This window comes from Dasypus novemcinctus, chromosome 3 (assembly GCF_030445035.2).
Source record: "Dasypus novemcinctus isolate mDasNov1 chromosome 3, mDasNov1.1.hap2, whole genome shotgun sequence".
NCBI classification, from domain to species: Eukaryota; Metazoa; Chordata; class Mammalia; order Cingulata; family Dasypodidae; genus Dasypus; species Dasypus novemcinctus.
In genome coordinates this window covers 30,341,613-30,367,954 of record NC_080675.1, presented here as the reverse complement: position 1 = coordinate 30,367,954, position 26,342 = coordinate 30,341,613, and the positions used below count along the sequence as shown (strand labels likewise).

General features: G+C 43.7%; 1 protein-coding gene across 31 annotated transcripts in view; it reads left to right on the top strand.

Moving 5' to 3' along the window:
- Nucleotides 1–26,342, top strand: part of NRXN3 (neurexin 3) — a 1,657,938-nt gene that overhangs the window by 34,628 nt on the left and 1,596,968 nt on the right. For 3 of the 31 annotated variants that reach the window (XR_011648290.1, XR_011648287.1, XM_071213741.1), the window contains exons 2-3: nt 18,884–19,003; nt 25,029–25,195. The exons of 24 other annotated variants lie outside the window; for them this stretch is intronic. The gene's annotated coding sequence lies outside the window, so the exon portion shown is untranslated. The remainder of the gene's footprint in view (nt 1–18,883; nt 19,004–25,028; nt 25,196–26,342) is intronic. 4 more of the 31 variants (XR_011648288.1, XM_071213750.1, XM_071213743.1 and 1 more) reach the window with 2 other exon arrangements.

Sequence of the window (26,342 nt, the reverse complement as noted above, 5' to 3'; positions counted from 1 at the left end):
CCAGATGCTCTTCTATGCATTTTATAGGCATCTTTTAAAATTCTGTCCAAGGCCTAAAAGGTAAGTATCACCATTTCCCTGTATTATGGATGAGGACACTGGGATTTTGTAGTCTTAACTACATGTCCAAACCTGCACAATTAGCCTGAGGTGGGCTATAGAGCCTGGTCTTTTAGACCCCTGGGCCAGGCTCTTAGTAGGTACAGTGTGTGTTTTGTTGGGGAGTGTGTGACTGGGCCTGGAACCCCTGTTGGGGTCCCAGCTCCTCACTTTGGTGGTGCCCTGGTGAACAGCCTGACAAGCCCTGGAGGCTCCTGCTCTGGAAGACACCTGTTGATGGGAGCAGCTGCCTTGCCCTTTTCTGAGCTGGAGGCAGCCCAACCTGCTCTGGGGGCAGGGAGGGACTCCATGCATTATGTAGGAGTGGCTGTCCCCCAGCAATGGATGTCATAGACTTTTGAACCAGCAGCAGGCAAGTGCCAGCTGCTATGGAAATGAAGCAAAGTCCTGGAAGTTGGGGGCGGATGGAGAAGATCAAGGCAATGCCATTGCACAATGCCCTGACGAAGTTGGCGTCATGGGGGGAAATTCAGGATGGTGGTCAGAAACTCCTCGCTGGTTCATCTGCTCTGTCTGGATTGGGGAAATTTGGTATAGCACCAATGACAGGCGATGTTGGGAAGGGGGCCAGCCTGTATCTTCAGCCATCTGTTCCTGGGGTAATAGATTATGTCGTAGCAAGATCGAGTTGCCTTAACTGGGCAGAACCATCATATAAGGTTGCAGCTGCAGGAGGAGACTAAGCATCTTTGTATCAGTTGTGGATGTGCAGCTGGGAAGGCTGAGGAACCTTCCTTTCCATGGAAATGGAAGGGTCTGTCTTGGAGAAACTCAATTGCATTAGTTCTTAATGTGGGGTCCCAGTATTACCTGGGAACTTATGAAAAATGCAAATTCTTGGACCCCACCCCTGACCTCCAGAAACTCAGGGAGGAGGTGGGGCTCAGCAAGTTGTGGTTTGAAAAGCCTTTCAGGTGATTCTGATGCATGGTAAAGGTTGAGAACCATAGCTGTAGAGTAAGCTGGGGTAAGTAGTGGTGTGGTGCTTGAATGAGAACCTTGAGGCTTGGGTTCTAGCCCTTCCATGTATTAGTTTCAGGGACTTTGGTATCTTCCCTCCTGATTTCCAGACTGAGCATCTTCACCTGTGATAAGAGGAGCTTGGATCTGGAGCCCTTTAGGTCCCTTCTTTCTGCGACATTCCATGGTTCTCAGAAATGTCTCCAGTAAAGGCCAGGGTTACACGCCCTGGAAACCAAAGTGTTGATGCTGTCACACTTTAAATATTAATAGTGGAAGCGACAGCCTGCTGACCATCTGGAAGCATCTCCCAGAGCACCGAAGGCCCTGGACCCTGATTTGAGAACTGAGTTTTAGGACAGGCGCCTCATTAATAGAAATGACTTTCTGAGAATTTAGCCGAACAGGCTCTTTGACTTTGTACCAAGCTGAGTTCTCAACCCTGTGACACACAAAAGGGTCGGTCCCCCCACCCCAGGCCTCCCTCCACCTGACCCCTCTGGGGCTGGCGGATCCGAGGGCTTCCTCTGGGTGACTTGAATGACTGCATGTGCTCCGCTTTGGAGCGCTGAGGGAGAGGCAGTGGAGAAACACCCAGCCTGCAAGCATTCTGTCCTTCTTGGCTGAAGACACTGTTCAGGCGTGGGGGTGGTGGTGAAGGAGTGAGAAGCCGGGGGTGGGAGCAAGGGGGAGCCTGCGCTGAGGACTGGCTGTACTCCGTTTCTCGCACGGGACTTTTGCGTCAGAGGGAGAGAACACGCACAAATCTGCTGCAATTGACCTTTTAAGCCAAACCAACTTGTATGTTTCCTACACAAAGGGGTTGCGCACAAGTCTCAGGCTAGAGGCAGAAGGTGGAGAAGAAAAAAGAAATATCAGTGCCTTGGGCAGGGGGATGGAGCAGTGGGTTTACACAGAGCGGCTGGACACTGTCGATGCTCTGACAGGCTGTTCTTCCATCTGAAGTGGGACTTGGGGGTCACAAGAAGAAAGCGCGACTGAACGCGTACCATTTAAAAGCTCTCCCTGAATGAGTTCACGAGGGCAGAAACGGGACGGAGACTGAGAGACCATTTAATCTAAAGTTCATTTCAGGCTAGGGCTCCTACCGGGGGAGGCATGAGTGACTGATTCAGATGCAGTGTGGAATAGAAGCAGTGGGGGTGGGAGAAGCTCCCACAAGTCCCCCCCTTTCCTTCTGGACCTCTTTCCCCACCATTAACTTGGGATGTGTGCTGCTGTCGTGGTGAGCCGTGTCACATCTTCCAGGATCGACAGCCGGGTATCATCCTGGGTAAGGAGGAAGGGGCAATAAAGGCTGGGTAATTTGAGACAAGCGTGCCTCCATTTTCATGCCTGAAAATGAAGGTAATAACTGTTCTTGCTTAGTGTCAGAGAGGGTTTGACAGAATTTTTAAAATTAAAAAAAGAAAAAAAAAAGTGGAATGAAGGAAATTTAAGTTAGGCTCTGCCAAAGGACTTTGTGGGCTCCCCGTTGGTTAAAGATGTTGCGGCATTATTGCTTCTGTTTCTGGGATGTTGAGAGAAAAATGATGTGACTATTGTCAAGTGCTTAGGCTGACTGTAACCAGACGTGCTGCTGGGCAACTTCACTGGAAGGTCACCTGCCAGGGCTGTCAGGTTGGGAGAGGGGTGTGAGGCTGGGGGAGAGGGGGGGAGATTCATTAGGTAAACTGAAAGTTCATCCCAACTCATAACTCTGTGATTCGTGTGAAAAATAAGGGCAGTGATGGGCTTTCTTGGTTCACGTGTGTTGGGCCAAGTGGCTAAGACATTTCCTTCTGTCAGGCCTAGGACACCATTTCAAGTAAAACCAGCTCCCACCTGACACCTGGGGAAGGACGACTTGGATTCTGGGGGTGGGAGCTCTTAGAGTCCCTGGCCTTTTCCAGGAGGAGAGAGAGGGAACCAAGTTCCAATTTCCATGGACCAGGAGGGGTGAGATTCTTGATGTGTCTGGTTTAATTTATTTGTCAGTATCACCCAGTGACACAGATAGGTTCACTATCAGCCTCGATGTCACAGGTGAGGACATGGAGGTGCAGAGGCATTACAACACTTAAAGTCACACAGCTCCACATGCGGGCCTCCAACACTGCAGCCCTCATCTCGGCCGGCATCTCCCACTGGACCTCGCGGGCCTGGTTGGGGTCTGTGTGAAGATGTGCCTTTCTCTTTATGCATTAGCTGTTTCCTCTCATACCTGTGTCCAGAGAAAGGGCTCTCCAGGCAGGGCTGAAAATGGCTCTCTCCCAGTGGAGCATGCCCTGGGCTACCTGGGTTTGTGAGTTAAGGAGCAGGTGCAAGGTGCCAGGTGTGCTGAGGGCACTGTGTTTGTGAGAGGAGGCCCCTCCTCTCTGCTTCAGCCTCCCCCTGTGTGAAATGAGGCTGCCTGGGGCCTGGGGGAGTATTAACTCCTCGTTATTGGGATTTCAGTGTTGGATAAGGTTTTCTTCCAACGTTACTGTTTCGGGGTTAGACATCCGCAATTTGTAGCCTGGGATTTGGCTCCAGCTCCCAAGCCTGATGTATTTATTTGATCAGTTACTTGGCTCAGTTTCAGAACCAGGTGGGAAGTGTCATAGGTACATCTTTTAGTTCTGTTTTTTCTTCTCTTCTCTCTCTCTATGGCCAAAGGTGGAGAGGTAGAAAAAGGAGGGCCGGTGAATTGGACTGCCCCACTTTAGAGTTTGGAAACCTGAGTTAATTTGGGTTTACGTTCTTCACTAATCTGATAACTTATCTATTACTATTATTAACCACATAATATTTTAGATAATAAATGCACAATTAATATAGAAAACATAAGCTCAGAAAAACACAGAGACAAAAGCAAAAATCACTAAGAATCTAATAATTCTACCATTTACTACTATTAACATTTTGGTGTAGGTACTCCCAGGTGTGTGTGTGTGTGGTATGCACTATGAGATTGTGTATACTTTTCTTTTTTACAGAAACAAAACCCTGTGTCTATGTTTTTTTCCTGTTTTAGGTGTTATATTTGAGCATATTACAGGGTCAAAAAATATTCTTTAACCTTTTGTTTAAAAGATTATAAAGGTGTAAATATAGGTGTACATAATTCAATTATTTAGATGTAACAATTTACCTTATCCCCTATTGTTAGATATTTAGATTCTGCATTTTCTATAATAAGAAATAATATGGTAATACGATTCTATATTACATCCCATTTGCAATGTTTAAGAAAAAACATTTCCCAACACCTGATCTTGCTATTCTTCGATATTTAATTTAAAAAAATGGCATTTCATTCTTTGAAGTTTGAACAATTTTAGGAAAGATCGTGAGCATGTGGATGGATTGGTTGGGATTGTAAGGAGAAAATAAGGTATCAGCCATCTCAGTTTGTTTTTCTTTTTTTGTCTCCTTCGGTTTTTCCTTTGTCAGCATAATACAGAGATACTAGATCTCTATTCTAAGGAAAGAAGGGTGCATATATAAATACTCTTTAAAAAATATTTGTCACAGTTTATTTGCAAGAACAAAAAAGATGAAATAACCCAAGTGCTCAACCGTGGGAAATTAGTTAAATTAATGATGGTAAAGGAATATCATTCAATCATTAAAATAATTTAATGAAATAGAGAAAATCAGGCTATAAAGTAATATGTTCATTATGATCCCAATTAAATAATATATACATAGAAAAAAGCTATAAGGGTTAATGTTAATCATTTCTGAATGGTGTAATCATACTCTTTTCCCTGTATTTACAAAAGTTTTTAACAGGTAGATATATTACTATTGTAATTATATACAAAACAAATCTTCACAAGTTAACTCTAAAATATTATGCATGGCAACAAAGAGCTTCTGAGTAATTGTGTTCTAGGTCACTTAGATTCGACTGGGGCTTTGTGGCTTATAGTATATTTTCTAATTCTTTAGGGGCTTGTGGGGCTCTTAGAAAGTTTGGAGGACCATTTTATAGCAAGGACTTCTAATGAGGCTAGAGTCAACGTAAGGAGATCACAAGTAGCTTCCCGTTTGCTTTTCTGTGCTTCGTTTTGACTTAGGGTCACCAGGTGGGGAGGGGAAGAAACTAGTTATGGTGTCCCTGGACCTCTGGGCCACAGGGCTTAGAGGACATGTCACCCAAGACACCAATGGACCTCAGCACCATTGGGGTTGATGTCTGGAAACTGAAAGGCAGGAAATTCCAGAGGATTGATGTCTACATGTCATCTGCAGGAAATGATCTGGTTGTTTTTGAGTGTTTCTGATAATGACAAGCAAGATGAGAACAGAGTCCTGTGTCAAATCCCTCAATACTGGGGGAAATAGAGTAGACCTCTGTTTGCCCAAGCAGTGTCTTTTTTTCCATCTCAGTGTCTCCCTGAAATGGAAGAGTGCAATGTATCATGTGTTGGGTACGTCTGGTTGACTGAGTTGATGCATGTCATGCTTGGATGGGTTTGAAGTACCAAAAGTTGTTTGGCTAGTTTGGATGGACGAGGATCATATAGGATTTGGGGGGTCATTATCAGTCTTTTTTTCGTTATAGTATGATAATAATATTCAGAGGAACAGGAAAATATTGAACTTCGTAATATAGGGAAGTGAACTAGGATAGCTGGCAGAGAGATAAGTCAACAGTAGAATGGATTTATTTTCCCCAGACTTTGGTTTTGTGTGGAGAAGTCCTTATTTTTTGACATTGTGGGCACTCAATGGCATGGATTTTTCTTCTATTATGTCTTTCATACTGGGGGAATGAGGAGAATGCTGGAGATTTCTTTCACCTTTATGACGTAAAGCCCCATGATGTGTGTACCTTGTGTATTAGTCAGCCAAAGGGGTGCTGATGCAAGGTACCAGAAATCTGCAGGATTTTATAAAGGGTATTTATTTGGGGTAGAAGCTTATAGTTACCACGCCATAAAGCATAAGTTACTTCCTTCACCAAATCTGTTGCCACGTGTTGGAGCAAGATGGTTGCCGAAGCCTGCAAGGGTTCAGCCTCCTTCTTCCTCTTAATGCTCCATGGTCCCAGCTTCCAGTATCAGCTGTAGGTTGGGATAAATCTTGTCTCTCTCCTGGGGCTTGTTTCTCTCCAGGCTCAGCTGCTCTGGTCTCTCCACAAGGTCAGTTGTGGACTATCAGACTCTTGCTCTTCCTGGGTCTCTGCTGTGTCTATGGAGCTGTCTCTATTCCTCTGTGTTCTTCTCATGTGGAACCTCTACTTCCCCAGGCTCCAGTACCCAAAACTCTCCAACTAACTCCTCTGCCATGTAACTTTCTCCTACTGACATGGCCCAATCAAAGCGCTAATCATAATTTAATCAAGTAAAAGTGAAACCTCTGAAGTTAATACACTCTAATACACCCAGAGGAACAGTTTACAAACACCCAATATCTATTTTTGGAATTCATAAATAATACCAAACTACTACACCTTGTTTGTCTTTATATCATTGCATTTAGAATCAAGACATTGTGTTCACTTGGGGTATCGCTTTTTTAAGTCTGAGGGTCTATCCACATGAGGCAGTGTTTGGGGTGGGAGAGGGTTGGAATCCATGGTCAGTGAGTGAGGAGCTCTTAAAACAAGTGATGTGTATAATTGAAGAAAAGGTAATTGAGGGAATGAGCAGGACATGACAGCTGCCCTAAAATATTTGAGGGCTTGTCATAAGGAATAAATAATAAAATTGTTCAATGTGGCTTCTGAGAGCAGAGCTATGACCAATGAAGGGAATATTATTGAGAGGCTCATTTGAGCTCAGTGTAATGAAGAACTTTTTAAAAACTAGAGTCTCTCAAAAGTGGTCAGTGGACTTGTACAAGTGTCTGGCAAAGCCTACAGATATTTGTTGGAGGAGATACCTGCACTGGATGAGAAGTTGTTCTAGATGATCATTAAGGACAATTTGAATCTGTGCTTCTAAACCTCCAGTTTCTATGTCCACCTACTGGGAGTATTATCTATTTATCACTCACTATTTATTAAGCATTAAATATACGTGTCATGTACTCTGCTAGGTGTTGAAGATGTAATGATAAATGAAATAGATCTTGGAGCTTATAGTCTACTGAAGGAGAGAGATGGTAAATCAGGTATTCCAATATAAGTCCAATGTAGTAAAGTAATGGGTACTTTGGGATCACATAAGAAGGACACCCAGCTTAGTGTGGGGTAAATTGTAGAGGCTTACTGGAAGAAGTCAGGTGAAAGACCTAAAAAATACCGATGATTTTGCTAGGTCATGAGGGTATGAGGGTAACAAAGAGTATTCCAGAAAGAGAGAACAACCTGTGCAAAGGCTGAGGGAGAGCATAGTGCATTAGGACACTGATTGCTGGGGAAGAACCAAGTGCTGATGAGAGAAATGAGGCTGCAAAGGTAGGCAGATAATGAAGGGCCTGGTCTGCCAGGTCAAAGGATTTCATGTTAGAATAATGGAGTGTCATCTGAAGAGCTTTGAGGAAAGGAGCTGTGTGATCTGACTCAACTCTGAGAAAGACCAGTATGAAGAGTGGGTTAGAGGGGAGCAAGACTGGATATAAGGAGACCAGTTAGGGATATAAATGGGAAGAGTCTACTTACATAATTTGGGTAAGAGATGCTGGTGGTACTAAATCATGATGGTAGGAGTGAGGAAGAGAGGGATGGGTAGGTGGAAGGGAAAAGTTTATATTGAGCAATTAGGAGGCTGGGAGTGCCATTCAATGAGATTGAGAACCCAGACCAGAGAGCAGATTTAGGGGCTGGTGGGAGGTTGAAGAGTCCAGTTTGCGGCATGTGTTTTGAGGTAACTGCGGGACACAGAAGTGGAGATGTCCTTGCTCTTTCTTCATATTTTTTCAAGTACCCAGAGGAGGTTTGTTTTTGTCTTCTGAAACTAGGGAGGATTTTTACTCTAAATACAATAAGGCCTTTCTTTCAAAACACTTTCATGACTGCTTCTTACAGGTCCACACACCATTTCTGTCATGTGGAGAGGGGAGTTTCTCTCAATGCAGTGTTCAGACTCAGAATTCCATGAAATGGTCTCCTTGTTTTCTTAGAGTACAGCCGCTCAGGTAGTTTTCACTTTCTCTAGTTGGGTCACTCATATCCCATGAACATCATGTTTTCCTCCTCTAGGCTGCCCAGAGGAAGTGACCAGAATAGTGAAGGAAATAAGTATTGTACCTGAAAGAACCATTCTCTCTCTGCAGGGAGAGAGGAACAAAGGCCAGAGAGGCTGAGAGAAAGCCAAGCAGGGAGTGAAAGACCGAGGTGGGATTACTTCCATTCCCTGATGAATGGCCTTATCATTTGTTGGGCAATTGGAAGGATGACCCCCTGTACTTTTTCCTTGGGGTCACCTTCCTGGATGTTTCTGGATTAATTGAATAGACCCCATTCTGGGGTTACTTCATAGTCCTGTTGTTGGCCTGTTTCACAAACTCCTAATTGGCATGGGACTTGGAGATTATTAAGTTCAAATTGTCATTCAAAGGAGTAAAGCAACTTGTCCATGTCCCTCAGTGAGTTGGCCTCCTGACTCCTTTCTCATTTCATCATATCGAACTTTTTAAAAATTATTTTCCATCTTACCTAGCCAAAAATCTACAAGTGCATTTTTTTGTATGGGCTACAAAGAACCACCTCTTCTTTTTATTTTGTTTTATTAAATGTCTTAGTTCTACAGAGGCAGTGAGATACCCACTCATTGCCCTTGAACTTGACCTTTTCTTTCCAAGTGATATTGTCTGTTCCTATGGTTTTCACTTCTATTCAAGGGTTGATAACTCTCCATCTGTACCTCCAGGCTAGAATCATCTCATACATCTTAGATCACTACTTCATGGTAGATACATCAAAAGTGACAGCTATAAAACCAATGGTTTCGGCTTCAGACCTATATATGCAACTTCATATTAGTCCTTGCAATTGAGAATCAATAGTGAATTGGGAATCAAATTTCACATACCTGAATGCTCTTCATTGTTTCCTCCAAATCTGAGTGGACAACATCTATGTCTACCCAGGAAATAGCTGGAAATGTGGAAACAAGCCTGGATGCCCCCTTTCTCCTTACCCCATTTGTCATTATACTTTTTTTGTTCTACCTCTTAAATATCTCTGGACTCCTTTGCTCCTCTGTGTCTTTCTTATCATCACCTTTTAGCTGTTTTCTCAGATGGTCTCCCTACACTTTTCTTCTTCCTCCATTTTATCTTCCTTTCCCACATAGTGTTTGAGTACTCGTTAGGAAAGTAAAAACTAATCACATCATTCCATGTGTTAAACACTTCTCTTGTAAAAATCTCTTTAATGTAGCATGGTTAAGAGCCTGGACTCTGGGACCAGATTGCCTGGGTTCAGCTTACATTTACTAGCTGAGTTTTCTTTGGCAGGTTACTTAACCTTTCTTTTCCTCAATTTACTCCACCTGTAAAATGAATATTATAGTTTCTACCTGATAACGTTATAAGGATTACATGAGTTAACGTTGTGAAGTACTTTAAACAGAGCTTAGCACATAGTAAATGCTACATAAGTGTTTGTTAAATAAAGTCAACCCATTACCCCTTAGCTTCATGCAGAGACCTTTCAAAATTGGGCCCCTCTTGACCTCTCCAAGCTCAAGGTCTCAGTCTGCCTATTTCTGCCTCCAGCAGTACTCGGCCATTTGCCACCTGGCTCATTCATATCACTCTGCTTTTCCTTATTTCCTTTTTATCCTCGATCATTCTTTCTTCCAGTTTCTTCTCCCTTATGAATCTTCAGATCATTCATCTCTTAAAATCCAGAACAAACAACTGCTATCTGAAGCCATCCTGATAACGCTGGGCAGAGGTAATATTTCTTATGTTGAACTACTTTCATGTTTGTGCATATGTCAGCAGAGTGGTTCATCTGGGACTCTGGTATGGGACAGCCATGATTCCAGTTCTGATTCAATCTCTTACGAGCTATGTAACCTCAGGCAAGTTAGTCTCTCTAAGTCTCGTTTGTAAAATGGAGGCAATACACTACTTCCCCCTCAGGCTGCTGTGTCGATTTTGTGGTGCTTTGTACACCAAGCAAAGTCCAATGCCCAGCACTTAGCTTGCAGCAAGTACCATATTGGTACAATGATTTCCATTATTATAGGCATTGCACAATATTTAACTTATAGTTTCCATTTACATCTCTGCAAAGGTTGGGACCCTGTTTCACTCAACTTTATAATCCCAGTATATCTTGTGGTAGGTGATCATTAATATTGATGTTTATCTGAATCCTGGGACTGGGACACTGACCATCTGACTTAGAAAGAAGTTGATGTCCTGGCCGGCACAGACATCCCAGGCCTTGTCCTCGAGAGGATGGTTTTGTTTTCTTGACAGAGCCTGTCTGAAGGAGATGAATCTGCACCTGAAAGGTGGCAAGCTGTTCTAAACTGAGCAGGTGGTGCGAAGCAAGGTGTGAAGGCTGGCCTGGAGGTGTGTTTGTGTGGTGGTGGTGGGGAGCAGACCATGAGCTGGAGGAGGAGCAGGAAGGCCAGGAGACCTGGCTGTGCAGGACTCTGCTGGCTGCGGGAGAAGAGGCAGAAGAGCTGAGGAGAGTCTGGAGAAGTCTGAGGTAACTGAGGAGGTAGCCTGGATGAGTGTGTGCTTGGGTGGCAGCTTGAGGGTAAAGAATGATGAAGGGCTGGAAGAAAACACAGAGGTGGGACAGACCTGCTCATGTATGAGTGATCCCCTCTCCCACGTTCCCACTTGTGGTTACAGGCCTTGCTGAGAAGGGAACCTTCCCTGACCCCCAAATTTGAGATTGCTACCCCTTCCCTCCAGCATGCCCAGTTCCTTCTACCTTGCTTTATTTTCTTCCAGAGCACTTATTACCATTGGGCATCCTATTTGTTTCACTTGTGTGTTTGCTTATTATCTACCTCTCCTAACTAGAATATAAACTCGAAAAAAGGCAAGTACTTTGATCTACTTAAACTGATTTGCCAACAGCACTTAGAATGTTGCCTGACCCATAATAAGCGCTTAATACATATTTGTCGAATGAATGGATCCAGCCACATAATGTAATGACCCTTCATACTTTGTGTTCAATCATTCAGTAACTAGGTTTCTAAAGATTTTTATGGGGTATAATTTACATATAATAAACTGCACCCATTTTTAGTACAGTTTAATGAATATTGGCAAATCTGTACACTTCTGTGACCAACACCACAGTCAAGATAAAGGACATTCCATCACCCCCAAAGTTTTCTTGCACCTCTTTGTAGTCAACCCTGTTCTTACCCCAGGCGACCACTGATGTAGTCTGTCATTAGCTATTGGTTTTGCTTTTTCTAGAATTTCATTTATTTTATTTTATTTTTTAAAGATTTATTTTTTTATTTATTTAATTTCCCTCCCCCGGTTGTCTGTTTTCTGTGTCTTTTTGCTGCGTCTTGTTTCTCTGTCCGCTTCTGTTGTCGTCAGCGGCACGGGAAGTGTGGGCGCGCCATTCCTCGGCAGGCTGCTCCCTCCTTCGCGCTGGGCGGCTCTCCTCATGGGTGCACTCCTTGCGCGTGGGGCTCCCCTACGCCGGGGGACACCCCTGTGTGGCACGGCACTCCCTGTGCGCATCAGCACTGCGCATGGGCCAGCTGCACACGGGTCAAGGAGGCCCGGGGCTTGAACCACGGACCTCCCATGTGGTAGACGGACGCCCTAACCACTGGGCCAAAGTCCGTTTCCCTAGAATTTCATTTAAATGGGCTCACACTCCTGTTTTGTTTCATTCAGTATAATTTTTTAAAAAGATTTATCCATGTTGTGTGTGACAGTGGTTCATTTGTTTTTATTGTTTAGTAATAGAAAATAATTTCTTATTTTTTTTATGGTGGTTTGTGAGCTAGAGCATGGGCTCTGGAGCCGAGTTCCTGCTTGGAATTTCAGTTTTACCACTTACCAGCTCTGTGGCTTTGGGCAAATTTATCCTTTCCAGACCTCTCCTGTGTTAAATTGATAATGATCATACTTTCTGATAGAATTATTGGAAGAAGGATTAAATGAATTAAATTAAACACATAAAATCCTTAGAATGGTACCTGACACATAGTAAATTTTCAGTAATAGTTATTATTACTTTCATTTTGCAAATGAAGAAAAAACTGAGGCATGAAAAGGTTAAGTAATTGGCTCAGTGTCATTTAGATGGCAAGAGGGCTAGGAACTCAAGTCTGTCTGACACCAAGGTCAGTGTATTTAACCTTTGTGCTGTACCTCCTTCCAGATTAGGTCTTGCCCCTTTGGACCAAGCTGTTATGTGTAGTACCTCTGTGAGATAAAGAAGGAGGATGAAGGGAAGAGCTGGTACTCAGCTTGGGGAGCATCTAACTCCCCTACCTCAGTATTTTTTAGGGTATCTCCATCCACTTCATTGTCCCTTCTTCTGTGGGTAGACTTTCACCCCCTCAGTTGATCTGGGGGACGGTCTGGGGCTTCTTGCCCTTTGCTCCTCTTCCAGGCCCTCTCTGGTAGCTGAACCTTGCATTAGGAACATTTCTTGCAATCACACAACATCAGCCCTGCAAGAAGCTAATTCGATAAACCCTACTCCAAAGCTCATTGAACCTGTCTATAACGATGCTTAATTAAAGTGCAGAAACTTTGAAGAGATAGCAAGTTTCTGCTTAATGCAATACCAGAGTGCCACTATTCTACCATCTGCCTCCTTCTCTGCTGTAATTGCTTCCTGACATTTGTTTATTTTAATTAGGAGAGCAATCTTGATCTAAAGGGAGGGGTGAACAGGGTCAGAACTACTGGGGAGGAGGAAGTGGGGACTTCGATGGGGAGGGTAATGGCCTGGAGGGGAAATACTGTTGTCTTCATGTTCTAAGTGGTCTACTTTCCCACAGAACTTCTCTCTGCAGTGAAAGCACAGAGCTCACTCTAGAATCACATGCACAAGTTTTTAGGGTGTCCTTTAGGGAGTATGGGAGCTGAGCCTCTTGGCCAGAGAATGGAAGCTCCCATTTCATTATGAAGGGAATCATATACGGTGGTCCTAGCAAAACTGACTAGATTACTGTGATCCAGTGGAGAAACTTTTAGTCCCAACAGGGGCTCAGAGCTGAGGGAAAGAAATGCTCCTTCATGCCTATTGGTTCTACAGGTTATCACTTGTGGCTTCATACTGTGCCACAATATCTTTGATTGTGTGCTGGTCATTGAAAAGGAGATTGTTTATAAATTAAAGCTTTCTTCCAGAGAGAAATTTTGTTTGCTTTTGTCAGGTGTGTGAAAAAACTATGTATCTAGGACCACAGTACACCAAATTAAAGGCTGGAAGTTTCTTCAAGAACATTCAAACCCTGGCTATAGGTTCCTTTGAGGACTGATTAACTTCTGCTTCATCCTCATTCTGAGGGTCTTACTGTGAGAAGGCTCTCTTTATGCTATCCCCATCTTGTGCAAGTTATGGGCATTGAATATTATTTCTTTAACTTTGGCAGGTTATCAAAACAAAAGTTCAAATTTGCCAGACTCAGAAAATGCTTTCATAACAAAAGTAACAATACTTCTCAGGGTTCCTATTTTCCCTTCCATTTTGAACTAGTATTTCCTTATTATATGATCAGCATTTTGATGCTTTTAAGATATATTGTATATTTTATCCAGAGTTTTATTTACTTTTAGTGGGTATAATCTGCCATTATCAGAAAGAAAGGTCACTGGTAGTGGTTTAAAATATATATATTTTGGCAGCAGAACTGTTTTTTTTTTTTTTTGTCAAATGATGCTTTATTTAGGATCTCAATATAAAAAACAAAGAAAAGAGATAAAAGTGGAGCTTCTCTGGTTAAAGTGGGGCTGGAGTCCCCAAGGCCTGCTAGCTAGGCCTCCCCTTGTTGAAGCCCCATAGGACATCTCTAAGTACCTGGGGTTTTAATGGGCTTGGTTTTAAAAACTATTCTGTAAGGTGGCGGTCCTTCACCTTTTCTGTTCCATGGACCCCTTTGCCAGTCAGGTGGAAACCATGGACCCCGTACTAAGTCCACACTATACTCTGTATTATTTGATAAATATATTATAACCATGCCAACATGTCCCTACAAGAATAATGTTTTTTTGAATTTCAATTCAAGCTCATGGACCCCTTGTTGAAAAGCCCTGCTCTAAGGAGTCTCTAGGTCTGACTGAGTTTGAGGAGTCAAAACTCATTGAGTGCTTTCCCTGGAAACAAATGGTTCTTGACATTTTAGAATGGCTGGAAGCCTAGATATTAGACAAGGTGCTGTAAGAAATCACAGGGTGTACTGCCTGAGTCCCAGGGAGCCCCCATGAAAGTAAGGCCAGGAAAGTGGGACTCCTCTTCATCCTCTTAGGAGGACTGATGTCAGGGGTGGTGGGAATGGAAGAGGGTGAGGAGGGTAGGTGTGTCTGTTTGGGTCCTCCAAGAGGTAAGCATCAAGACAGGACTTGATTTGCCAGGCTGGGTGAGTTGGCAGAGTTAAAGACCATTAAATGCTTTAGACAGTTTAGAAAAAAAAATAATAATCTTTTTTTGAGAAATGCCTATGAAGGATAAAGGAGAGGGACCAGGGGGAGGGGAGGAGGCAGGGAGAGTCTTTAGACGTGTGCTGTTCTGACACCTGTGAAAGGAGAGAGACAGGAAGAGTTGAGTAGAAACAGCATCATTGCAACACAGCTCTGAAAAAGTTGTGGCCAGGCTGATGGGAAGTCCTCAGCTTTGGAATCCCACTTTGGATAGAAATGGGCTACCCTAGCTTCCCCTCTTGCCTGATCATTGGCTGGGAGCAACCTTGGGTGAGTGTGACCGCAGCTTGAGCCCAGTGGTGAATCCACAGGGACAGCAGCAGATCCTCTTGAAGGCGATCTGAGGGGCATACCTCCATGGCACCAGTGTACGGGAGGACCACCCCAGAGAGCAGTGAGGTATTTGCAGAAATAAGGGGGGAAGAGAGAATAAGTCATAATTTTCCAGACCAGGGGGACAACCATAGTGAAATATTGTGTGCCTATTCCCTGGAAACTTAGTGTCCAAGCAAGTGGGATTCTGTTCAGCCTGTTTGAGGATGCTCTCTGAGCTTGTTGGGAACAGGCCTATAGTAACAGCTCCTTCTTCTTTCCCTGAAGCTACCTTGAGGTATGCTATCCCCTGGCCTGTTCTGGTCATGTCATCCCCTTTGCCTCACCTCCAGCTTCCTAAACCCTTGCAATGGTTTCAACTGCTCTTAAGATGCAGATCATACTCTTTATCCCAGCCTTTTTGATTTGGACCTTGGCCCTGTCTACTCTTCCATCCTTCAGGGAATCTATGCTCACCTTTTGTCCCCATTCCAGCCACACTGGTCTTTCAGTCTGCACACACTTTGCTCTTTCCTAACACCAACCCCTTGTCAATTCTGTTTGCCTTGCCTGGAATGCTCTTCCCTCCCTTCTTCTCTCTCATATCTCAGCTCAGGGGTTGCTTTCTCAGAGAAGGCTGCAGTCCCCTTAGTGGCTCACACAATGCCATGTTCCTTTCCTTGGTAACATTTGTCACAGGGGCAGTTTTCCATCTTTTCTGGTTGATGATTTTTATGTTCCATCTCTGACTCTCCCACTAGGCTAGAAGCTTCTCCAGGGTGGGGGCTGCATCCGTCTTTGCTGATCATTGTACCCCAGTGCCTGGCACATGGGAGATGCTCAATCAAAATGTTTTTGTTCTTGTGAATAACCCACAAAGGAGGAGGCAGAGAGAATTACTGGATATCCAAAGTAAAATAAAATAGATGTAGAAACAAAATAAAAGGCAGGTCTCAACAGACTTCAACTCCTACACTCTAGTTTGTTGGACTTACCCCACTCAGCTAACATTGAGTTGAAGAAGGTCAACCACCACACCATGGAGCCAAGAGTGCCTACAACATGGATTGCGTCCAGCATCCATGTGGACTCTAAACCCCCTCTTGATACAGATGTGGAGTGAACACAACCAATCCAAGGTCCACAGGATGAAAGTATAGAATATGGATTAGAGTGGACTTACTGATATTCTATTCGTGAACTATTGTGATCAGTAATCGAAGAAAATGTGGCATTGGTGTGGTGAAAGTGGCCATGGTGGCTGCTGGGTGTGGGGAATGGGAGGAAGAGATGAGACATGGAGGCGTTTTCGAGACTTGGAGCTGTCCTGGGTGGTGCTGCAGGGACAATTACCAGACATTGTATATCCTCCCATGGCCCACTGGATGGAACGTGGGAGAGTGTGGGCTATGGTGTGGACCATTGATGATGAGGTGCAACGATGCTCAGAGATGTATTCACCAAATGCAATGAACGTCTCATGATGATGGAGGAGAATGTTGCTATGGGGGGAGGAGTAGGGTGAGGGGGGTGGGTGGTATATGGGGACCTCATATTTTTTTAATGTAATATTTAAAAAATGAATAAAGACAAAAATAAAAAATAAAAATAAAAGGCAGGGGGAGATAGACTCCTCCAGAGCTGCAAGTAAGTTTCAAGATCCTTGCCCTTCTAACCTCTTCATCTCATGTTGCAAGAGCCTGAGCCCAGGGAGGTGAGGGTAACTTCTCCACATTCCCATGGCTCGTGGGAGCCAGAGCTGGGGCTCACATCTAGTCTCTTGATGCTGAGTCCTTTTTGCTGAAGGAGGTCATGGTCACGTAGAAAGCATGTGATTTGTTGGCAGATGCTGGGGTCCAGCTAGACTCTACTCTCACTATCTATCTGACCTTGACTAGGCTGTTATTAGCTTATTTGATTCTGTGTCCACATCTGTAAAATGGGGATAACATTGTGCATTTTTCATGGAAAATTTTGAAGATTAAATGAGATAATATGTGCAAGCGTACTTTTTGTAAATTCTAACGTGCTTTACAAATGTTGTTACTATATCATGTTTTATTACTGTGTGGTATCAGAAGTCTAAAAAGTCACCACCGGGATGGGCCGGATGAGGTTATGGTCTGAGCCCCTTCGCTGACTGTTCTCCTGAGCCCACTCTGCCCCGCTCCTTTCCTGTGGATAGGATGCTTGTATGTATTTCTTCAAAGGAGTGGAGAAAGCTAAATTTTTGGAGCATTAAGGCCAAAAGAAGAGAGGAAACATGAGGGCTGGTTTGGGGAAATTCCTTAGCCTCTGTGAGCCTGGATTCCTTCCTCATTGAAAGGAAGGGGCTGTGGTACAGGACTTCTAAACACTTTCAGCATCAAGGATAGCCCCATTAATCCTCATGAATTGTTGGGAAGGGCTCCAATAGGGAGCACAGGCTCCCAAACACAGGAAAAAGAGCAGGAGGAGAAGGGCATGGTGTTCACATGAGAGATTTGTTAAATCCCAGAAAACCTCTGGCACCAGCACCTAAATGCTGGAAATGGAGAAGACAGCAGAGTTTGTGGAAATTGATTTTTGGAGTTCTTTTACAAAGAGAAGGGAAACCCAGTTACAGCCCAGTTGGAACTGCGGAGATAGACCAGGAAGCATTTGCAGGGGTTCCTCTGCAGACTGGCTTTGCCTAAAATGTGAAGTGTCCTGGTTGAGATGCCTGTTCCCTGCCTCTTTCACTTCCTGCACGTCTGTTTCCTGCTTCTGCTACCCTTGGCCTTGGGCAACTTGGGCTGCCTGGGTGACTGCTCTCCGGGCCTGTACCCTCCTTTCTGTGTTCTGAACTTTGGCCCTTCTTCCCAGTTTGCCGCATCCTCTCCTTAAGCCTATCCCTCCAAGAGAGGGTCCTGGTGCTAACAGCTGTTCCAGATAATAGAAGCGCAGCATGGTGACTGATAACTGCTCCAGGTTTAAGGATAACATGGGTAATTTTCTGCCAAGATGACCAATTAAGGAGGAAGCAGAGGAGCAAGTTTGGTTAAAACTTTTTAGGGAGCATGATGTAAACACTTTCAATTGGCTTTAATTTTGCTACCGTCTTCTATGTGTATCTGTCTCTCTTCCTCATTTTTAACCATCTTGAAATTGGCTGGAGATTTCACAAGCAAGTGTAATAATAATTTATATTCAAATACAGATTTTTTATTCCCCTGAAGTTATCAAGTTAATTGTCTTTTCTGGAGCTAAGTGTCTTTTCTTAGGTTCAGGTGTGGAATGAGAGCCTGGGGTTAGTACAAATTTGCATTTGTGTTTTCATATATATTTTGTCCTCCAGGTGTCCCTATGGTTGGTAGTTGCTTTTGTTCCCATTTCTCAGATGAGCAAACTGAGGCCCAACTTGGCAAAGCACACAGAACTGATTAATGCCAGCTCCGTTATTAGCCCTGCCCTTTCCCCACCTTGCTCCATTGTCTTCCACAACACCATTTGGAAGTGGTAAAGCCACAGGGGCCCCTTGACCTCTAGCTGATCACACCTGTGAGCTTCAGCAGCAATTTGCAAAGGCAAGTCTGCCTGGGACAGAGTTATTGCTGCTTGATAGTAGAATGAAAACCTTTGTGCAATGCAGTGAGTTTGAAAAGGTGAATGGCCTTCTCTTGCCTTAGTGTATTCTTCTTGCTTTTTTCCTTTAATTTTATTTTTTGAACAATGATTTTTTAAAACATTTATTTTATATTATTTTCTCTTCCCCTCCCCCTCCCCCACCGTGCTATTTTTGCTGTGTCCATTTGCTGTGTGATCTTCTGTACCTATTTCTCTTTTTGCTCTCTCTTCTCTGCTTTCTCGTCTAGGATTCACCAGGGTTCAATCCTGGAGATCTCTGATATAGAGCGAGGTTCCCTGTCAATTATGCCACCTCAGTTCCTGGTCTCTGCTGCACTTCACCTTGACTCTCCCCTTTATCTCTCTTTTGTTGCAGCATCATCTTGCTGCCTGGCTCACTGGCACAGGCACTGGCTCACTGCGTGGACACTCGGCTCACCATGTGGGCACTGGCTCACCATGTGGGTATCACGCAGGCACTCGGTTCACCACGCAGGTACTTGGCTCACCATGCAGGCACTTGTGTGGGCACTGGCTCACCATGCAGGCAACATGTGGGTACTTGGTTCACCACGTGGGCATTCGCGTGGGCACTTGGCTTGCCGCGTGGGCACTCGGTTCACTGCATGGGCACTTTGCTCACCACATGGGTACTCAGCTTGCTACATGGCACTGGCTTGCTGCACAGGCACACTTTCTCTTCTTTTTTTTCAACTGGAGACCTCAGGGATCAAATCCAGGTCCTCCCATATGGTAGGCAGAGGCCTTATTACTTGAGCCACATCCACTTCCCCTTGCTTTTTTTGATTTAATAAGGATTAGAGTGGACTCATTGATATTCACTAAAAAACCATTGTGACAAGTAATAGAAGAAACTGTAGCATTGATGTGGAGAAAGTGGCCACAGTAGTTGCTAAGGGAAGAGAGAAGGAAGAAGAGATATGCTTTGGGGCATTTTTGGGACTTTGAATTGTCCTAAATGGTATTGCAGTGTTAGATGCTGGACTTTATATATCCTGCCAAAACCCATTGAATGTGCTGGGGGGAGAGTGAACTACAGGGTAAACTATTATCCATGTGGTGCAGCAGTGCTCCAAAATGTGTTCACTGAGTGTGATGAGTATGCTACAATGATGGAGGAGGTTGTTGGTGTGGGAGGAGTGGGGTGGGGGATATACAGGAACCTCTTATGTTTTTTTAGTGTAACATTTTTTGTGATGTATATATCTTCAAAAAAATACAATTTACAAAAATGTGGGTGGGGAGTGGGTTATATGGGAACCTCTTATGTTTTTTAATGTGACATTCTGTGTTATCTATTAGCTTTAATAAAAAAAGTGTAAAAAAATAAAACTAAAAAAAATAGAGAGTAAAAAAGTATTCTTCCTTTTATGAAATTATGGTTATAGTAGAAGGTCATTTTCTATTTCATCAATTTATAAGATTCAGAAAAATATAGCCTCCCATATTTCTACCACCCAAATGAACAGTGATTGATGTATATTTGTTTCCAGTTGTTTAAATAATGTAAACACTACAAACATAGATTTAAAAATTATGTTTAACCATCCCTTCCTTTCCCAGCTTCCCTCTTTCTTTTTTAGAGCAGTGGTTCTCAATGAGAGGCATTTTGAGGGAGGTCATTGCTAAACATCTTACAGTATACAAGACAACTCCCTGTAGCAAAGAATTATCCAGTCTCGAATATTAACAGTATTGAAGTTGAGAAACCCTGTCTTAGAGAAAAGCACTATCATGATATTGATGTGTTTCCTTCTAGAATCATTTTTCCTATTTTGCATATATTTACAAGCCTGAATAAATAATATGTGGTGGTGTGCTGTTGAACATGAGTATTCTTTTAATTTATATAAATAGTATCATAACAGATTATGAATCTTGCTTTTTTCCCTTCAACAGTTTTTTAGATATATTTCCACTAATATATATATATATATATATACACACACACATATATTTGAAGATATGTATATTATACGTTTCTTTGAACTGATCTGTAGTTTGCTGTTTTAAAAAATACCTTTCCTTGATAAGATAAATAACTAGTAATCCTGTGTCCCATGTTGGGCTCACTCTCTTCTTTGAGGAGATGAAATGTTATTTCCCTATGAGATCTAAAGTCTGGAAACCTAAGGTTAATTGCCCCAGTATGGATCCCCAGTTCTGGCTGGAAGGCAGGCCCATTTTCTGGGATGTTAATTCTGCCCAAGAACTTAATCCTTTTGAATATAGCAATATCAAAGGCCCTGGGAATCCTAGATTAGCTGGTGGGAAGACTGGAACTGTGTCACAACTCTAGTCCGCAGCATGTCAATCCTGCAAGGCAGGGGCCTTCCTTGACTTTTCAAGTAGCCTATCTTTCATCATTTCTTTTACTTTACTTTGGGATTGGAAGTTTCAGAAGCATCTGGGCACCTAAGTTATAAGTGTTTCCTTTAATTCTTGAGGGCTTATGAAAGTAGATGCCCCACTCCCACCCCATGGTCCAATACATGGAGGATGGAGGTCCAACTGGAAATTTTATGTGGTATTGATGCTGGGAGCTTTGTGATGTTTAGCCTGAAGATTTTTAACCCTTGTAACTGCCATAAATTTGAGGTTGCTAAGACCAGATAACTCAGGATTAAAGTGAAGTCCACTCAGATTTTGATTTCTGGAAGAAATTGAACAAAGTGACAAATTTGGGAAAGGTAGACTGCCTTTGAAGAACCACACCAGATATAAATAGACCGCCATGTAGCCAAGATCCACATTGTTAAGGTCAAAGGCTAATCAATAAAGGACACGGGGAAATGTGCTGAACTGAGTTAGAGGGCTGTGTGAAACTTGAACAAATTACTTAGCCTTAACGTCTTAATTTTCCCCATCTCTAAAATGGAGGCAGTAATATGTCAAGGGATTTGTGCAAGAATATGATGAGAACAGTGCTTGGTATCTGGTAAGTTTTCAAAAGTGTTAGTTGATCCTGGAGTCTGAATCTAAGGAGATTGGACTCTTTCCTATTGGCAACAAGGAGCCTTCGGAGCCTCTTTAGAAACATGTGGGTGATATGTTTAAATGTGGGTTTAGAAAGTTAATTCTGGCTCGGAGGAATTGTGTTTGGAAAGTTGGAAGTAGGGAGAGGTTGGATGTATGAAGATCAGTTATTAGGCTTTTGAATAATCCAAGGGGGAGAGAAGTACCTGAACTGGTGATGGGGGAGCAGGGGGGGAGGTGGGAAGGGGAAGAGGGGAGATGAGTGTAGAGAGGAAACAAGAGAGAAGGAAATGAGGGATATTTAGGAGATAGCATCAGTACGATAGGAAGATTGAGTGGATGTGCAGTTGAGAGAGAGAGGAAATGAGGATAATGCCCAGGGTGTTAGCTGGGCCTACTGAATGGATGAGGATATTAAGGAAGATAAGAAATTCAGAGGGAGCAGTCGAGGGGGAGGCATGAAAGAGGAAAATGATGAGTTTGGTTTTTGTCAAGTTATGCCTGACTTGCTGGGGGTACACCAAGGACCAGAAGTCTCAGGGAGAGTGTATACTTTGTGAAGGGATCTGGGAACTGAATTCCAGGGGACACTGATACCCAAAGAGTGGGGGCAGGAGAGGATCACCTGAGAGTCACTTCCTAAGGCATTGATAGAGGAAGGAGGAGTACTGAGAAAGGTAGAAGATTCATGAAAGAAGGGGTATCAACAGTGCCAGAAAAGCCCTGGAGGGTGGGAACTGAGAGGAGGCTCTGTTCTGGGTATTTGGAAGCAACTTTGAGGAGAGCTGTGTGTCAGAACTTGGGGGTGGGGCGGGCGGAGATGAGAATGCATGAGGATGGGATAAGAAGAATGGAGATTAGGAATTTTGATGGAGAAAAGAATTTCAGAGACTATCTCAAGGGTGAGGAAAGGGAGTTTTTATTGTTTCATTTTAAGGTTGATAGCATGCTGCTAGGCAGTGGATACAGTGGGAGTGGAGAGAAAGAGACTGGGTTTGGGACAGAGTTTGGGGAAGATTGATGAAACAATTCCTGGGGGAGGTGGGAGGTTTGGAGTAAGAGCACTGGGGAGGAGTCAGTCTTGAGGGGGTCTTTTTTAAAATTATTAAGTGAGAAGGGAAAGGGGGAAAGGTGGGTGGGAGAAAAAGTGAGTAGTTGGGGGGAAGAAAAGTTTGTACTTCATGCCTAAAGGTCTCCATTTTCTCAGTAAAATAAGAAGCCCTTGTAGCATCTGCTGAGTGAAGAAGGTGGGAAGGGTTTGGAATAGCTGAAAAAGGGAGCAGATTGGGAAAAAATTAAAGGATTGCTACGCAGCTGAAATTTAGAGGGACAAGAGTAATAGTTGTATTCATTGGTACAAATGGACTGTTGGTTATCTGGTACTGAGTTGCTCATGGCAAAGGAGGTATATGCTTAGATTCTTCAGGGGTAAGGACTGGCAGGGTCCAGGTGGGAGTGCAGACAGTGAGGGAGTGGTTGACCATGAAGCCAGGTATGAATAAGGAGTGAAAAGAACGGGCCAGGGTAGGGGATGATAAGCAATGAGTTTGAAGAGATTGGGGTACTGTGGCCTTGATAAGATAAAGTTAAAGAGGAACATTAGGGAGAGATGAAACAACAGATGGGAAATAGAAATAAAATTGTTCAGAGATAGGTATGTGTTGGAGAAGTAGTTCCTGGGTGAGGTATGAGGGGACTAAAGGTGAAGGTCATGGTTAATGGAGCAGAGGAGAGCAAGAGGCATTGGGCACATTATACAGAATGGCAAGACTCAGGGTGGGGAAGGGAGCTATTCGCCCAGAGTTAAGTCTCTCAGTGAATGTGGGGGAGTGATCTTGGGGTGATAAAATGACTAATTATTGCTGCATTACAAGCAACCACAAAAATCTTGGTGGTGTAAAACAATACATATTGATTTAGCTTCCACATCTGGAGGCAGTCAATCTAGGCGACACTCAGCTGAGTAACTCTGCTGATCCTGCATCTGTAGATTAGATGGGGTTTAGTTCATCCTAGCTGGTCGTGGTTGGGGTGACTGGCTGGGAGAGCTCTGGTCATTTGCCTCCTGGGACTGGCAGGCTAGCCCAGGCATGCTCTTCTCATCATGATAAAGGAGGTGCAAAAGAGGGAGTGCCTTACAAACATCTGGTCATGTCATGCCTGCTAACATTCCTTTGGTGGAAGCAAGTCATATGACCAAGCCCAAAGTCAGGGTGGGGGAAGGAGAGTGATGAGTGAATAATATTTTTGCATAATAATCACTCACAAGTGGTAGATAAGAAATAGGATGGGAAGAGTTTGGGGTTTCAGATGGCATAGGACCCTTGAATGACAGCAGATGGCAAAGGTGACAAGAAGAACAGCTATCTACTCTGTTCCTATCCTGAGACAAATGTGGCCCCAACTGAAAGTGTTTGGACAAGAAATTATTTGATTACGGAAGATACAGATTTTTGCAATGGCATTGGGAGGCAGATGCTCAGGGTCAGAGCACGTTGGAGTGAAGAAGTCCTAGTCTTCAGAACAAAAGGGACAGAACATACACAACACAAAAGGCTGCTAGAAGAGCTTGAGCTGACCCAAGGCAAACTCACTGAGAGCCTTATTATTTCGAGAAGGTGTGGTAAGGACCAGCCTGCACGTTGCCTTGAATGGGGTGGGCATACCGGTGCTCCTACTGACTAACCAAGCCGGGCAGATGCTTAGAGAGATGTTTTCAGTTCCAGGGAGAGGCGGTCACAGCTCCATACTATACTTAGGGTTTCACAATTGCTTTTACTCTGGGTGTTGGGTGCTTCTTCTTTTTTTTTTTTCCACTACAAATAAGGATGTTACAGGGTGGGTGTCAGAAGGAAACTATTTAAATGGAGATACAGTAATAGAAATATCATGCATCCTTAGAAAGAGAGACTCTAGAAGAAAGATGGGTGGGGGCAGGTTTCCTCAATCCTATACCATCTCTCTGCAGAGCCTCTCACTACCCTTTCCTCCCCCACTTAGGCTAAAGGCTCTTAGAGGGTGAAGGCTGAGTCTGTCTTATTCTCGGCTGTATCTCCAGGGCCAGCGCCACACACAGACCCTAATAGGAGTGGGTGAATGAATGAATGAACAAATGAATGAAAAATGTAAATGCTAGTCTATCTATCTCCATTTTTAAAAAATGCCAAATTTTCTTTGAGTCACATCAAATATTTAAGGACTTTTGAATATTTAGCAGGATAACTAAACCATGGGCATTCATAGAGGGTGAGTCCTAAGTCCTTGACAGGTGGTTGCTTATATTCAGCTGAAGCTTAGGGACCAATAACTAACCATGCAGAACCATGTGGAATATTTTAAAGCTCAGTTTGCCCATCTGCAAAAGGGGCAGGCTGAATTGGATTCGTTCAGGTTCTTTCCCTGTAATGCTTTTTGGAGACTTTACTATTCAGTTTACTGTGAATCACTAAAACAGGGAAACATGTTTGATGCTTCTGTAATATATTTGACCGTGAACATTTTTTCTCTGTTTTTGGTTTTCTAAGGAACATGCTTTGGAAATCGGGTCTAGAGTAATTCCAGTGGACTGAGAACATCTAGTGTTGTAGAACATCTTCTGAAGTTCACCCCATCATCTCAGCATCATAGCTGCACTTGGATCAAACTTCATGGTGGTTTTTTTTTTTTTTTTATAAGACTGGCTGCTTTTTAGGTACAGACATCTGGTTTTCCTTTGTCCTGATAATGTTGAGGATGGATGTTCAAGTTTCAGAATTGGATTGTACCTGCTAAGCTTCCATTAGCCACAGAGCAGCCCTGGCTCACCCCTGAGCCCCCCACACCCCTGGAAGGATTTGAGGCATCCTAGGATAGCTATGTCCCTGGAGACTAGGGACTGAGTTTCATAGAGATGGGGCCGGGGCCAGAGGTGGGTAGGGCTGGACCCTTGTTGAGACAGGACAAGGTCAGTAATTCTGAAAATCATGCAGTTCCTAGGTAAGACACTAAGCTTAGAGCAGGAGCTACTGCTGTTTGGGCCCTGGTTTGGAGTATCTGCTGGGACGGGATGGGATCTCAGGTATTGGATAAGCCTGGCTATGTGGGTATGTGGAGAGTGACTATGGATAATTAAGAAGCAGGTATAGCGATCAAGTTCACCTCCCTCCCATGTCTCCCCTGGACAAAAACAAAGACCTCTTAATTGGTGTCTCTGTGTTATGACATATTCCTCTCAAACTCAGTTCGCACATTATCTAAAACACAGACCTTGTCCCATCGCTTTTCTGTTTAAGATCATTCAATAGCTCCCCAATACCGTCTTAGCTTAGCCTCCATGACCTTTGGAAATCTGCCCCCAATCTGACCTTTTAGCATCGCACTCTTCCCAACTCTTCCCTCCCACCCACCCTTCGTTCCAGCGAAAAAGAACTTCTTATTGCTTCCTTTGCACCCTCTGATCTTTCACTTCTCCCTGCCTTATTGCATGCTTTTCCCTCTGCAAGAATGCCGCTCCTGTAGGGCCTCTTGCAAAACCTCACGTGTCTTTTCAAGCACTACTCAAAAGCCTTCCTCTGCCTCTTGGCCAGTCCTTGACTCCATCTTTTGTGCTCACATAGCCCTCGTACATATCTTTACTAAAATACTCATCACCTTCCGTGATGATTGCCTACTCACTTATCTGTCTCCTAACTCACTACACTCTGGCTGTGATGTTTGCGACTCTGGGGCCACACACAGGGCCTGGCAAGTAGCAGGTATTTATTGGAGGTTTGTTGAATGAATGAATAAGTGTGAATTGTTTTGAATGAAATGGAGATTGAGACCTCTTGGCTCACTCTTGTTACCCACTCTCAGGCACT